Raw genomic sequence first — 15,974 nt, forward strand, 5'->3', positions numbered from 1 at the left:
TGCTCTACACACCCAGGGAGCGGCGGGACCATCGGGCCTAGATGCGTCTGGATGGAAATGTCTCCTTAGCACCAGCCTATTTGGAACGGCAGCGGGGAGTCTGCAGGAGGCCATCGCTGGTTTGGCAAAGAAACTGGCGACTGAGGACTGCCAGCACTTGGAGGCATACACAGCGTGCAGACTTATCCCGTTGGATAAGAAACCTGCCTGTCGTCCGATTGGTATAGGCGAGGTGTTGCGAAGAATAGTAGGAAAAGCCATCATGGAAGTCGCGAAGGACGAGGTGCGAGAAGCGGCTGGCAACCTGCAGGTGTGCGCGGGGCAACAGGCGGGTTCCGAGGCAGCAGTCCACGCCATGAGAAAAATATTCGAGGAACCAGAATGCGAAGCAGTCCTATTAGTCGATGCATCAAACGCATTCAACAACTTAAATAGGGAGGCTACTATACACAACATCAAAATTAAATGTCCAATATTGGCCAGGTATGTGCAGAACACATACAGAGAACCTGCAAACCTATTTGTCACCAACAGGTTTGGAAAAAAAGAAACGAAAGTGGAGATCATCAAATCCGCGGAAGGAACCACTCAGGGAGACCCGGTGGCCATGGCTATGTACGCGCTCGGTCTTATGCACCTGCAACAGAAGATACAATATGAGGACACCATGGTCAAACAGGTAGCATATGCAGATGATCTCACGGGGGCAGGAAAAGTAGCTGACCTAAAAAAGTGGTGGGATCTGGTGTTGGCACACGGCCCGGGCTTGGGTTACATTCCGAATGCAAAGAAGTCTGTCCTCATAGTGAAACCAGAGTACTTTGACAATGCCAAAACCCTTTTTGAGAACAGTGAAGTGAAGGTAACAAAATAGGGGGAAAGACATCTCGGTGCAGTGATTGGCTCAGAATCCTTTAAAAAGCAATATATTGAGAAGAAAGTGAACGATTGGGTGGCGGAAGTTAGGTTCCTAGCTAACTTTGCAAAGACCGAACCGCAGGCGGCATATGCCGCATTCATATATGGGGTTAAACATAAGTGGAACTACATATTAATGACGGTACCTAACATCACCGACCTACTAAGACCCCTTGAAGAAACCATCAGAAACGAGCTAGTACCGACCATCACCAACGGACGGACATTAAACGAAGAGGAAAGAAAACTCATTGAACTTCCACCTAGAATGGGAGGGCTAGGCATCTCCAACCCGCTAAATCTAGCCAAAATAGAACACCAAAACTCTATGAAACTCACTTCCTCCTTGACAAACAACATCGTGTCACAAGATCAACGGAAGGAGACTAACATGGAGGAGATCAGAGAAATTAGAAAAAACATTTCAAAGGGAAGGGAGGAGAGTCAGAAGGAGGAACTTCAAGCACTTCTAGCTCGACTACCGAGTTGTATGAAAAGAAAGATAACATTGGCGCAGGATGTTGGGGCGTCCAATTGGCTGACAGCACTACCAATCAGGGCAAAGGGATTCACCTTAAACAAAAGAGAATTCACGGATGCCATTGCCCTGAGGTATGGATGGCCATTGGGAGGGCTGCCTAACAGATGCTCCTGTGGTGTACAGTTTACTCCGGACCATGCGATGATATGCAAGCAGGGTGGATTCATTTGCATGCGACATGATGAGGTAAGAGATCTCACTGCCCAAATGCTTCAGGAGGTGTGCAAGGATGTGACTATCGAACCAACATTACTCCCACTGGGAGGGGAGAACTTCAGATACCGCACGTCCAACACATCAGATGAAGCAAGAGTGGATGTCAGTGCAAGAGGTTTCTGGACACGGGGACAATTGGCTTTCTTTGACATGCGAACATTTGATCCGATGGCCCCCTGTTACAACAACCTAACTATTGAGGCATCTCACTTCAGGAACGCGTATGAGAAGATCAGGATGTACGAAGAGCGTATACAGAATGTAGACCAGGACTCATTCACTCCTATAACCTTTAGTAAAGACCTCAGGTGGGATGGGTCCTAGAGCAAAGGCATTCTACGCTCGGCTGGCAGAGGTAATGGCTGAAAAGAAACAACAACCCAAAAGCAGCATTGTTTAATGGATGAGATGTAGACTGTCATTCTCACTCCTAAGATCAGCCCTCTTGTGCCTGAGAGGTACAAGGTCCCCACCGCCCAAATCTGCACATATACAAAACCTAGATTTTGAGCAGACAGTGGTTGACAGTAGGATAAATGAACTTTTGTATTAGGACATTGTTAATAAAAATTAAATGAATAAATAAAAGGGTTGTCGACCACAGTCATTGGCGGGAGAGGGGCCAATGAACTGTGTCTGTGGGAGACAGATCCTGCTGCTTCACCACACAGTTCCACGAGGATGGAGGTCGTGTAAAAAAAAAAAAAAAAAAAAAAAAAAAGTAGTAGTAGTAGTAGTTGTTGTTGTAGTAGTTTTATCATTATTATTATTATTATTGTCATTATTATTATCATTATTATTGTTATTATTATTATCATTATTATTATTATTATCATTATTATTGTTATTATTATCATCATTGTTATTATAATAATTATTATCATTACTATTATTATTATTATTATTATTATTATTATTATTACTATCATTATTATTATTATTATTATTATTATTATTATTATTATTATCATTATTATCATTATTATTATTATTATCGTTATTATTATTACCATTGCTATTATCATCATTATTATTATTATTAATATTATCATTATTATTGTTATTATTATCATTATTATTATTATCATTATTATTATTATCATTATTATTATTATCATTATTATTATTATTATTATTATTATTATTATTACTATTGTTATTATTATTATTATTATTATTATTATTATTATTATTATTATTATTATTATTATTATTATTATTATTATCATTATTATCATTATTGTTATTATAACTGTTATCATTATTACTATCATTATAATTAATATTATTTTTATTATTATCATCATTATTATTATTATTATTATTATTATTATTATTATTATTATTATTATTATTATTATTATTATTATTATTATTATTATTATTATTACTACTACTACTATTATCATTATTATTATTATTATTATTACTCCGTTAATGCTTGTTTCATCACCCTCTGAAAACACAAGGATGTATCCTTTAATCTGTACTGCCGCGACAGTCACGTGGTATGGAACGTGACTGATGTCGTCCACGACCTGACGCTTCTCTGCCAGCGCGAGCCTGCTTGTACAGCCGCGACAGCCACGTGGTATGGAACGTGACTGATGTCGTCCACGACCTGACGCTTCTCTGCCAGCGCGACCCTGCTTGCCCCGACCTAACCTAACCCAGTGCAATTATTTAATTACGCACCGCGGGTAACTTACACACACGGTATATATAGCGGCTTCCGCCGCATGTAAAACACTCAGCTCCCAAGCAAAAATTGACATGGGGGTCCCACAAGGCTCTGTTGTAGCCCCTCTCCTCTTGACTCTGCTACTGGCAGACGTGGGAAGAGGGGTGCGCAGTGACACCATCATCACAGCGTACGCAGATGACATAGCCATGTGGAGGAAATCAAGACATCGGCGGCCCAAAAAGGACTCTGCCCAACACCGAGCAGAACTTCGGCTCTTCCAGAGGCAAGTGGACATGGTTGTGTCTCACCTTGTGGACCTCGGCTTCACACTCTCTGCGGCCAATTCACAGCATTGGATACAACAGAGGGGACTACCCGGACTGGAACCAGCTTACAGTCTGCGGCACGCCCGTGAAACCCGCGACGTCCGTTCGCTACCTTGGTGTCATCTTTCAGCGAGACGGACGGTGGACCGGACACATCCAACAAGTTTGTCTGAATGCTCGAAGGGCCCTCAACCTAGTCAGAGTCATCCGACGTGAACCCTGGGGCCAGCGAAGAGAAACTCTGATCCCCATTGTTCGGAGCCTCGTACGATCCCGACTCCTCTTCGGTTCTCCTGCCCTCCACGATCTCTCCCCGGAGAGCACGTACAAAATGGTCCAGATAGAGTGTCAAGCACTCCGTCTGGGACTTGGCCTGCCACACTCAGTGCCACACGAACAGGTGTATAATGAGGCTGGCGTCCTCCCACTCCGGTACCGCTTAAAAAAGGACGCCGGCAGATACCTCTTCGGCTCAGCAAGGGTGCCAAACTCGACAGAAGATGAAATGTACGAGGAATGGATTTCAGCCCCGCCCACAGCACCCATCCATGGATTGCCCAGCTCTGTGAGGGATCTCTGCCTCAGAGCCGGACTCCAGCCCAGTGACCGTCGACGGGTCGCCCAATACCAAGTAGACCCCTTTCCTCCCTGGACAATTTCTCCAGCCGAGGTCGAGCTTGACATCCCCGGGCTAGGACGACACGACAACCCTCACCTCTTGGCTGCACGCACCCGGGAGCTGCTGGCTCTCAAATATCAAGAAGAATTCCTGGTGTACACGGACGGGTCAGTACTTGAAGATGGTCGCACAGGGGCGGGCATTTTTCTAGAAGCCACAAGGGAGTCCTTTTCCGTGAAGCTTACCCCCACCACAATCCTCACGGCTGAGCTTGTCGCCATCAAGGAAGCGCTGAACAAAATCATCGCCTTTCCCGACCCACCATCGCGCGTCACAGTGCTATCAGACTCTAGATCCAGTCTGGTAGTCATCCAAAGAGGCCACTGCCCCTCGAGTCCAGAAATCCTCAACGATATTCTGCACCTTTCTGACGAGGCTGCCAAAATGGGAGTCCGTCTCCGGTACCAATGGGTTCCCTCTCATGTGGGACTCCACGGCAATGAGATGGCGGACAAAGCTGCCAAACACGGTACCCTGGCACCTAAAGATAGTGAGACTCCTATCCACCTCACAGCTAGTGACGCCATCAAAAGAATCGACCGTGCCGCCTGGGCCCAATGGGAGACGGATTACACTGCCACGGCCTCCGCCCGTGGATGGCCCACGTCCTACCTTGGACCAAACCCTCCCACCCTAGCTTCACTGCCCTCACACATCTCCACAATAAGTAGGATACGGGTAGATCACTGGCGTACCCAGTACACCGGTACCTACTGCGCCTGCGGCACGGAATTGGCATCATTCCGGCATTGCCTTCTCCTCTGCCCTGCACTGGAAGACCACTTCCGGCAACTAAGGACCCTCCTCGGCGACCCAGATTCAGCCCACGATAGATTGAGAGCCGACAGTACCCCCGACGTCCGGTACTTGGCAATGGCAGCGAAGCTCGTTTGCTCCTCACCAGTGGGAACACTACTGTAAATGTATGCAATCTACCCCAGCAATCACAAGAAACACACACACACACACACTCCATACCTAAATGGCCTAAGTGCCCCATAACCCAAGCGCCTTAACACAGACCCCGGAAAATATACGCCAGTCCTTAAATCGGTTAACACCGCCGGGAATAAAAAAAAAAACCATGTAAAATCAGTTCACTCAGTTCACTCGTACCTTACAATAAAAGGAGACGAACTCACCGCCTCTTTCTATTCACCAACAGTGGCATCGCTACAAATCCATATAGTAAGATAACATATTCTTAATATTCATCATTATCTTGCCAACAAAAGTAACACCCAGGAAAATCAGAATAAAACAATGGAAGGAGATGGAACAAGCAACCATTCATCACCCAACCATCCCCATGCCCCGGAAAAAAGTCCTTAAAGCAGTGGTTCTTAACCTTTTTTGGCAGCGACCCAAAATTTTGCACAAATCAAGCATCGCGACCCAAGCCTACAAATAAATTTTCTGCTTTGGAGTTTTTATTTAATCATGGTCTGCTTAGAATCCTAAAACTAGGCATCATGTATTTTAATTATTACAGTATATAATTATAATATATTTGTAGTGGGAAAATAATTATTTTCTGCAAACCCTTAGCGACCCAATAAAATGGCTTGGCGACCCAAATTTGGGTCGCGACCCAGGGGTTATGAACCACTGCCTTAAAGGAACAACATTGCAGAAAAGGGAATGGTGTGTGCTGAATCGGGCAGGAATCGGGGTCGGAAAATCCAAAACCAACTTGGTAAATTTGGGACTCTCCGAGAACACATCCTGTGGTGAATGCGGACACCAAACTCGGACCATGGATCACCTTGTCACTACCTTCCCGTTGAGCCAGATACACACAACATCTGCAGACCTCTACCAGATCAACGAGAGCAATGGCATGGCTGTCTTTCTGGCGTGACACGATATGGTGAATATTTATCAGATGCACAAAACAGCCACACGCGAATCCTTCACTGTTGATCCTATAGTCCCTTCATCTCGTACATTTTCATCTGAAATATGTTTATATTTCATCTCACTCCATGCTTGTTCAATTCCTATCCCCCCGACCCCCAAATAAGCTTACGTCATCCACTGGGAAGTCTGGTATTAGCTCGACTTCTTCAGGTTCGTGGTGATCATATGAGTCTTTGAACCAAATTTTTCCTTTGGGATTTCGTTGTAATTCTATAAGTTCATTAACTAATATTTGCCTAATCTCTACCCTCTAACGGGCCACAAATTCTGTTTGGATTTTATGGGGCATATCTTCCAAAGTTCAATTTATCCATTTTCATTTCATTATCTTATTTGTTTATTTATTCATGTATCTATATTTTTAGATATATTTATTTTTTTCGTTTGTGAGTTTATTTATTATTTGTTTATATACTTTTAATATCGATGTATGATTGCATGTTTTCGAAAACGGAGACAATGCATCAGTCATGTACATTCGTACGACCTGGTATGTACTATCTGATTAATTGTTTAGTTTTACTTCTGATTTTTGGTCAGGCTAGAGTGCGCCTTTGACCGTAGTGATTGTTGCAGTATATAATCAGCCACCGACGTTTGCCATTCGGACATAATCAATTTGATTCGTGTTACTAGACAAGATCAAGATTTTTTTTGTATCTGTTTTCATATCAAACTTTCTTAAGAAAATGCACTTGTCCAGCTTGAGGGAAATATCTACCTCAATAGCTGTTGAAAACTCGGAAACAGGGATGTATCCAGGAGAGAATCTATTATCCTCAAAATGTTGTATAATCGCGCAAATCTCAATTACAGGGGAAACTTATTCGTTCTCCTTATTTATTTAGCGGGGTTTTAATTTACCGACGGTTTACCTCAATCTCATTTAATTCTTAACACGCGACAGTTCCGCTCACTTGGAGTTCTACAATTTCATTTATGTAATTCATTTTTTCACATGTGGGACATTCATTTGCCAAGGGGTTGTTCAAACCTGCGGGATTCAAATTTGCAAGGACATAACTCACGGAATTTTTGTTTATCGAAAGAGGATTTCGTTGTAAATATTTTATTCACATGTAGGGATTTGAGGAAATGTTTCTTCCTTATTAATTTGCTTGACTCGTAAGAATATTTTCCGATGGATTTTTTCTTATATCTGTGTTCGTCGTTTTGTATATCAATTTGACGAGGTAAATGTTTCAACCTGAAATTCTTACACACACAAAATCTCATTTACCGAGGGATAATTTCTTTTTTTCTTTTTAGAGAGATTTCATATACCAAGGGAATGTGTCATCCTTGAAATACGTACGACCGCACAGACCTCCTGTGCCGAGGATTTTTGTAATTTCCATCTTTTTAGATTATTTACTGTTTTTATCACCAAGGGAAAAGGTATAACCTTGCACGGACGGTCGCACAAACCTCTTTCACCGAAGAATTGTTATTACCCTTTTTTTTATTCTCGAGCGGGACTTTGTACTAAGCGAATTTTTATTACGTTTTCGGTATACCTTTAATCAACCACGGTCAATAGCGCAAACTCTTTTCTTTCTAACGGGACTTTCTATTCCCCAAGAAAATAGAATAACCTTAAATCATACACTCCTTTTTTTAATTTTATTTTATTTTATTTTCTAGCGGCACTTTCTATTTATATGTAGCCCTTTTTTTCTAGGTAAAGGAAGAACCTTGAAGCATAAACAATTATATAAGCCCCTTTTTTCCTAGGTAAAGGTATAACCTTAGAACATGATTAATTATGCGATTTTTTTCCTAGGTAAAGGTATTACCTTAAAACGGCCCTTTTTTCTAAGGAAAATGTATAACCATGAAACATAAACAATGATTGTAAGCCCTTTTTTCCCTAGGTAAAGGTATAACCTTGCTCATCGTATCATAAAAATTAGTTTCTAAAATATTTTCTGTCTCATTTCTCAATTACATATCGTGACATTTTCGTTTTCAAACCTAAGTAAATTTCTTCCTCAATATATAGATCATATTTTCCATATACCTTTACCTTTACCATACACCAGGTAGGGCCAGTGCCCTGTCAGTTGTGATGCCTCACGAAACTTCTCCACCAGGTACGATCCTCGTAAAGTTCCTCTTCTTCCACACTCTCTATTGTTGATCCTCTCGCTTCAATTGCTTCCCTCACTCCATCTCTCCATCTCTCTCTGGGTCTTCCTACCAGCCTCTTCCCTCTTGGATTCCATCGATAATATTTAGCAGGGAACCTTTCTTGACTCATCCTCATGATGTGTCCATACCATCTCAGTTTACTTCTTTCTACAAATTCTAATATTGATTCGATGTCCAGTTCATCTCTGATATCCTCATTTCTTAAGCGATCTCTTCTTGTTACTCCCTTTATTAATCGCAACATTCTCATCTCTGCTGCCTGTATCTTGCTCTTTAATCTCATTGTTAGTGTCCAGGTCTCTGAGCCATATGTTAATACTGGTCTTAGTATCGTTTTATATATGATGACTTTAACATTTGATGGTATGAGTCTGTCTTTTAGTAGTGGATACATTAATCTTAAATTATTTGTATATTTTTCGATTCTGCTTGTTATTTCTTTCTCCATATAACACCTCTCGTGTATTTGAACTCCCAAGTACTGAAAGTCTTCCACTTGTTTCAATTGTATTCCATCTATTTCTATCTCAATATCATCTCTCTCTCGCCACCATCATTACTTTAGTTTTATTTGCATTTATTATCATTCTTGACTTTTTCAATTCTTCATTCCATGCATTTAGGGTATCCTGCAATTTTGTACGAGACTTTGTGATTATCGCAATATCATCTGCATATGCCAATGTAGTTACCTCTCCCCCAAGTCTCAACCTCTTCATGCTCCTGTCCATGAACAGCACAAACAGTAAAGGAGATATCACACCACCCTGTCTTACACCCTCAGTTACGTCAAACCAGTTATCCTCTCTTAGCTGGACCCTTACCGCACTGATATTATTTCTGTAAAGACTCTTTATAGCTCTAATTAATGAGGGTTCTATCATATATGTTGGGTCTTCTAAAGTATCCCATATTTCATTCCTTGGTAACCTGTCAAATGCTTTTTCCAGATCTACAAAAGCGATGTACACATGTTGGTCCCACTCCCAGTTCTTTTCTATTATCATCTTCAGTGTGAATATTGCATCCGTTGTTCCTCTCTGGGGTCTAAATCCATATTGTCCTTCTTCCAGCTTGTCCTCAACTATTATTCTTAATCTCTTCTCTAGTACTCTTTCATACATTTTCCCCACTTGTGACAGTAGTTCCTACATTCGGTGTGAATCACCTTTCTTAAAAAAATTACAAATGATTACCTTCCCCCAATCAGCCGGCATTCTACATTCACTCCAAGCTATGTTAAAATCTCTAGCTAGCCACTTTATATCTTCATTTCTCTTCAGTAGTTCAACTGGTATACCATCAATTCCAGGGCTCTTTCCATTTTTCATAGCATCTTTAATTTCATTTGTTGTTATTATACTATTTTGTTCTGTTCTCTGAATAACTTCTTCATCTGTTGGTCTCTCCACTTCTGCTGGATTTAGAAGCTCTGAGAAGTATTCCTTCCATCTCTCGTCCACTTCGCCTTCCTCTGTGAGTAGTTCCCCTTCCTTATTTTTAATTGTATTCACCCCACTTTCTTCTTTCCTTTTGTAACTTTTAGCTATGCTGTATACAAGTTTCTTTGTGCCCTGTATGTCCTCTTCCAGTTCTTTTCCTAACCTCTCCCATGTCTCTCTCTTAGTTCTTGTTTTTACTCTCTCAGCTTCATTTCTTGCTGCTTCGTATTCTCTTCTGTTTTCAGGATTTCTTCCCTTCATCCACTTTCTGAAAGCAACATTTTTGTTCTTAACAGCTTCTCTGACTTCTTCTGTCCACCAAACTGTTTTCTTTTTCTTTCCTCCACTGACTCGCTTTGTTCCTATCACCTCTCTTGCAATTTGGATAATTTTTTCTTTCATATTCCCCCACTCTTTCCCTATATCTTCTGTTTCTTGATGTCCTTCAGGTCTAGCTTCATAAACCTTCTCTCTGTATTGTTTATCAATTTCTTGTTCTTTCAGTCTTTCTATTTTTATTCTTTCTCTTACAAGCTTTTTCAATGGCTTTAACTTTTTTATTTTCAATTTTGCTAAAACCAAGCGGTGGTCAGAATCTAGTGATACAGAAGGAATACTTTTCACATCTCTAAAGATATTTTTTTTTGTTAGTTAAGATCAGATCTATCATTGACTTCTCTACATAATCTCCTCTTTCAGAATTCCACCTGTACCAGCTCCATTTATGGGTGTCTCTGTGCTTAAAAAATGTATTCATAATAGCCAAGCTGTTTCTAATGCAGAAGTCTATCAGATTTTCACCTTCACCATTCACCTCACCTATTCCAAATGCACCCATCACACTTTCTATATTGTTTCTCTTATTTCCAATATGGGCATTCAGGTCCCCCAGTACAATCTTGTCTACATCCTCACTTTTGTCCAAGGTATCCTGTAATTTCTGATAAAAGAATTCTTTTTCTTCTTGGGGTCTTCCTTGTTGTGGTGCGTATACTTGTATTAATGAGACTTTACTTGTACTTAATTGAAGTGTCATACCCAATATTCTCTCATTAACATATTCTATCTTACCAACTCTTTCTGCAAAGTTTGGTGCAAGGATAAATGCTACTCCATACTTTCTTTCATAGTCCATTCCTTTATAAATTAGATGAAAATCATTGTGTATCTTCTTCATACCCTCTCCAACTAACCTGGTTTCACATATCCCCATGATGTCTATATTTCTCTCCAACATTAGTTCCACAACCTCCTCTAATTTACCAATGTAGTTGCATTGATTGTACCTAATCTAATATTCCTAAGAGACTGTCCATTATCATTTCGAGTTCGTTGCCGTAAGTTTCGTCCGCTCCGAGGCATCACTTGTGTTTCTTGAGCAAGAGTATCAAAACCACTGGCTTGCTAGGCCTGTCGTGGTCCTCGAGACTGCTAACTAGTTCCACCAAGGCGTCCATTGCTCCCTGAAGGTTACAGATCTGAAAGCTGAGCAGACACCAAGTAGGTTAAGCCACTACACCTCAACAAGGTTACACAGCCTCTTGTTCTAGTAGATGAAAGCTCTAGAACTGCAGTGGCATATGCTGTAATGATTATAATTTATTTTACATTATTTGTTTTTGTTTTGTTATCATTTGTCTGTTTTATTTTCATTTATAATTAGTTATATGTCAATCTATTATTATTTACTCTTTACCTGTTTATTATTTAACTATACCTATGCATTTATTTATGTATCTTATTTGTTATTTACATTATTATAGTTTTTATTTATTAACTTATTATTATTATGATTTTTTTTGTTTTTCGCATCCGACCTAGATATGGACCAAAAGGTCTCCTGTCGGCATGCTCCGCCTTTGTAATCCTTTGTAATCATACAATTTTCCATACCTAGGTAATTTTGTCTTTTCTTTGAACGGCTGTTATTTTTGTGGTTTATTTTTCTACCCTGAGGGAACAGACTTACTCAATGATTACAAAGGATTACAAAGGCGGAGCATGCCGACAGGAGACCTTTTGGTCCATATCTAGGTCGGATGCGAAAAACAAAAAAAATCATAATAATAATAATAAGTTAATAAATAAAAACTATAATAATGTAAATAACAAATAAGATACATAAATAAATGCATAGGTACAGTTAAATAATAAACAGGTAAATAGTAAATAATAATAGATTGACATATAACTAATTATAAATGAAAATAAAACAGACAAATGATAACAAAATAAAAACAAATAATGTAAAATAAATTATAATCATTAAAGCATCTTGCTTATTGATTTCATATTTCTCGCTTAATGCCATTGAACCTTAGCCTCAATGGTTTTGTTGTTTTGCCCACTTTTCATTCAACCTGAGGGAACCGACATCCTCAATTAATGGCATTGGATCTTAATCATGCGTATCCACGGAAGTTCATCCAGGCAGTGTATTTCGGATGTTGATTCACTCCCGGAGTAATGAAACATGAAAGATCATCAACTCTTCCAATTTTATCCTTATCTCTTTTATCTAATCGGTCTGATAAGGTTTTACAAATGATATCAAAATCTCCCTCCATGTGCCTCGACCCCTTTCGATCCTCCGGCACATGTGGCTCATTTAACGATAATCACATCGCCACTCCATCATCAATTAACTCCATTGGGGTCAAGAGTGCACTCGTCTAGTTCTACACGTTCTGCGGCGTTGTTGAATTCGGCCATTTTTGACTACTTCAGTTGTCTCCTAATTATTTCTTATCTACACATGCTACCAACAATGTCGTTTCCCCCACGTGTAATTATGTATTTGGGTGATTTGTGCTTGTATAACGGGCAGGTATCCCATCGCTAGGACACCACTGTTGTACTCCGTCCTCAGCGCGGGGGCTAGGACCCCCAGAAGGGTGTGAGCTTAGGTTTTCATTCTGTATGCCCGCTGGCCTACGACCTAGCGCCAGTTAGATGCTTGCACCTAGCGTAGTTTGTCACTTGTGTTAACGAGTGTTAGTCTTACTAAATAATACCACAATACCATGTAACCTCGCCTTTTATTTACTCTTATATCCACGCGCGATCTCACGGTAACACACACCATAGATGCAGTGCCAGTTATATAAGTGTCGGAGCTCTGGAGGGCCTGATAAAAAGAAAATTAAAAAAGATTGTATTATATTGTCATTTTATCTAATACTAATATTTTCCTGCTACCACCAACCAACGTCCACAAGCCACCTCATCCTCCTGATGAAACCAAGATCATAAAAAGAATGAAATGTATAGAGGACTGTGAAAGGCATTGAGCGGAAAAAAAAAAAATGGAAGTGGGCCAAACCAAGATGACATAATTAAGTTGTGCCCCAGGAGGTTAAAAAAAATGGGAGTCTTAATAAGGAATGATCTATAAAAAAAAAAGAGGGAAAAACGACACATATAAATTGTTAATTAACAAAAGAGTGGCATTTCATTGTATTGGTGAGGGATGAAGATAATTGATATAATACTTATCTTCAGACTGGGGAAAGGAAGTAAAATACTACAGGAATATGTGGGGTAAGAGGTCAAGAGGACATAGAAAAAAATCTATAAAAGCTGTCACAAAGATGTGTGAATCTATTAAACAAACTGGGAGAAGAAATATTTCAGGTGGACAGTATAATTTGTTTGATAAATGGAGGTACGATACCTCACAAGCATAACTTCAAGCCTATTCATTACAATTAGATAAATCTGCACACACACACACACACATATATTATTCCTTGGGAGGAGAACCCATTAAAAAGACAAAAGAGGATAAAGATTTGGGAGTGTTAATAAAAGACAACCTGTCACCCGACAGACATATCAACAGGATTATGGGAGAGATATAAGGACTGCAAATGATTAAAGTTACAGTATATGGATGAACAGATGATGAAAAAACTCATTGAAACCCTGATCCGTCCAAGACTGGAATATGCGTCAGTGGTATGGTCCCCACACAGAATGAAGATTATAAACAAGATCAAGAAGATACAAAGGGCAGCAACCAAACTGGTCCCCATCCTGGCATATGAACCATATGAGGAGAGACTAAAAGTAGTGGGTCTGCCAACTTTGGAAGATCAAAGAGAAAGAGGTGATAAGATTACAGCATTAAGGTCACTAAAAGGAATAGATTGCTTTGATAGAAGAGATGTTTTGATTAAGGACGGGAGGGCTTTAAGAAGTCATGAGAGCTGATTAAGAAACACCACATGTCTAAGCTATATGAAGAATTACAGTTTTCCATATAGATGCATAAATACATGGAATATCATAGGTGATATGGCCCAAGCTCAAACAATACATGAATTCAAATCTATCAATATACCATAGGGCTTTGGTATACAGTTAGTAATCATGCACCTATATGGAAAACTGAATTTTTTCATATCCTTTGGATATATGGTATATTTTAATCTAAATATGATAACTGGAAGTCAGGCATATAGATTAAGTTGAAACTCTAGATGAATTTGAGGATAGGTATGATAAATTGGAGCATAGGTGATGGAACCTAATGAGCGTTGCTCCTTTCCTGGGTACTGCAATTAGATAAATACACACACGGTGTATTGGCTAGCATCTCCGTTTCTCATGCTGGAAGCCACGCCCCATTCATGGCATGGAATTTTCACTGACACTGCAAACCATAGCTGTCTCCCTTGAGTTAAATGTCTTAGCATTACCCACATCGGTTTATACAAGCTTTGGGCTCTCTTCTGGGAGGGCTCTCAGTCCAGCACGTGATTCCATGGCTATGGTGAATCACACACACACACAGAATGGACGAAGGATTTTTTGAAGGAAAAATACATGAGGACAATAGTAAAAGATAAAAGGTCAAGCTGGAAAGCAGTAATGAGTGGAGTTCCACAAGGTTCAGTCCTTGCACCAATAATGTTCCTTGTCTATGTCAATAGCATGATGGAAGAAACAACAAGCTATGCCAACATATTTGCAGATGACGCAAAAATCACAGGAAGAGTGAAAAATGAGAAGACGATAGACAATTGCAAAAAGATCTAGGCACTATTTTTGCATGGAACCAGGGATGGGAAATGAAGTTCAATACAAAAAAATGCAAAGTACTGGAAATGGTCAAAAGTGGCAACAAAAAAATCCTTAACATATTCCTTGTGAAATGAACCCATTACAAAAGCAAAAGAGGATAAAATTTTGAGAGTATTGATAAAATACAACCTATCACCTGACCGACATATCAGCAGAATTGTGGTGGAGACATATGGTCTACTGTAGAACATCAAAGTGGTGTTTCACTATATGGATCATGAGATGATGTGAAAAAAAAAACTCCTAGAAACCCTGATCCATCCATGACTGGAATATGTTTTGGTGGTATGGTCCTATACAGAGTGAAAGGTATAAGCAAGATCGAGAGAATACAAATGGCAGTAACCAAACTGGTCCTCAACCTGGCAGATAAAACATACAAGGAAAAACTAAAACCTATCTGCCAACTTTGAAAAATCAAAGAGAAAGAAGTGATATGATTACAATATTTAGGTCACTAAAAGGGATAAATTGCATTGACAGAAGAGATCTCTTGAGCAAAGAAAGGAGGGCTTTAAGAGGTCATTGGACCAATTTATGAAAGACATGCTTAAACAATGTGGAGAAATAGTTTTTCATATAGATGTATAAATACATGGAATAGCTAAGAAAGTGACAAAGCCCAAGCGCAAGCAATACACAGGTTCAAATCAAAATATGATAATTTAGAAATCAAAGATATAGATTAAGTTGGAACTGTACATGAATTTGAGGCTAGGCATGATAAAAGATTTGAGAATACAAGGCGGGTCCCAATGACCATTGTTCTTTTTCTGTATACTGCAATTAGGTAAATACACACACACACACACATCGTCGGATTGACAGCGAAGATTGGAATTCCGAGAAAAAAAACGCAACCTTCGTGGATTTCAGCGATGAGGGAGTACCTGTGTTGTATTAATAGGGAAGGGGAAAGCTCGTGGTGTAGTGGGTAGGTTAAAAAAAAAAAAGGCGAAGGGGAGGCATTATTGAAGAAAATGGAAGGAAATGAGGAAGGGGATAAACATGC

General features: G+C 39.8%; 1 pseudogene; it reads left to right on the forward strand.

Moving 5' to 3' along the window:
• The window catches only part of LOC143040947 (uncharacterized), a 25,827-nt pseudogene extending 20,542 nt beyond the window's left edge, over positions 1-5,285 (forward strand).
• Positions 5,286-15,974: the final 10,689 nt, after the last annotated feature.

The sequence above is a fragment of the Oratosquilla oratoria genome, chromosome 30 (genome assembly GCF_046742065.1).
Source record: "Oratosquilla oratoria isolate Oo_2021 chromosome 30, ASM4674206v1, whole genome shotgun sequence".
Taxonomy (NCBI): Eukaryota; Metazoa; Arthropoda; class Malacostraca; order Stomatopoda; family Squillidae; genus Oratosquilla; species Oratosquilla oratoria.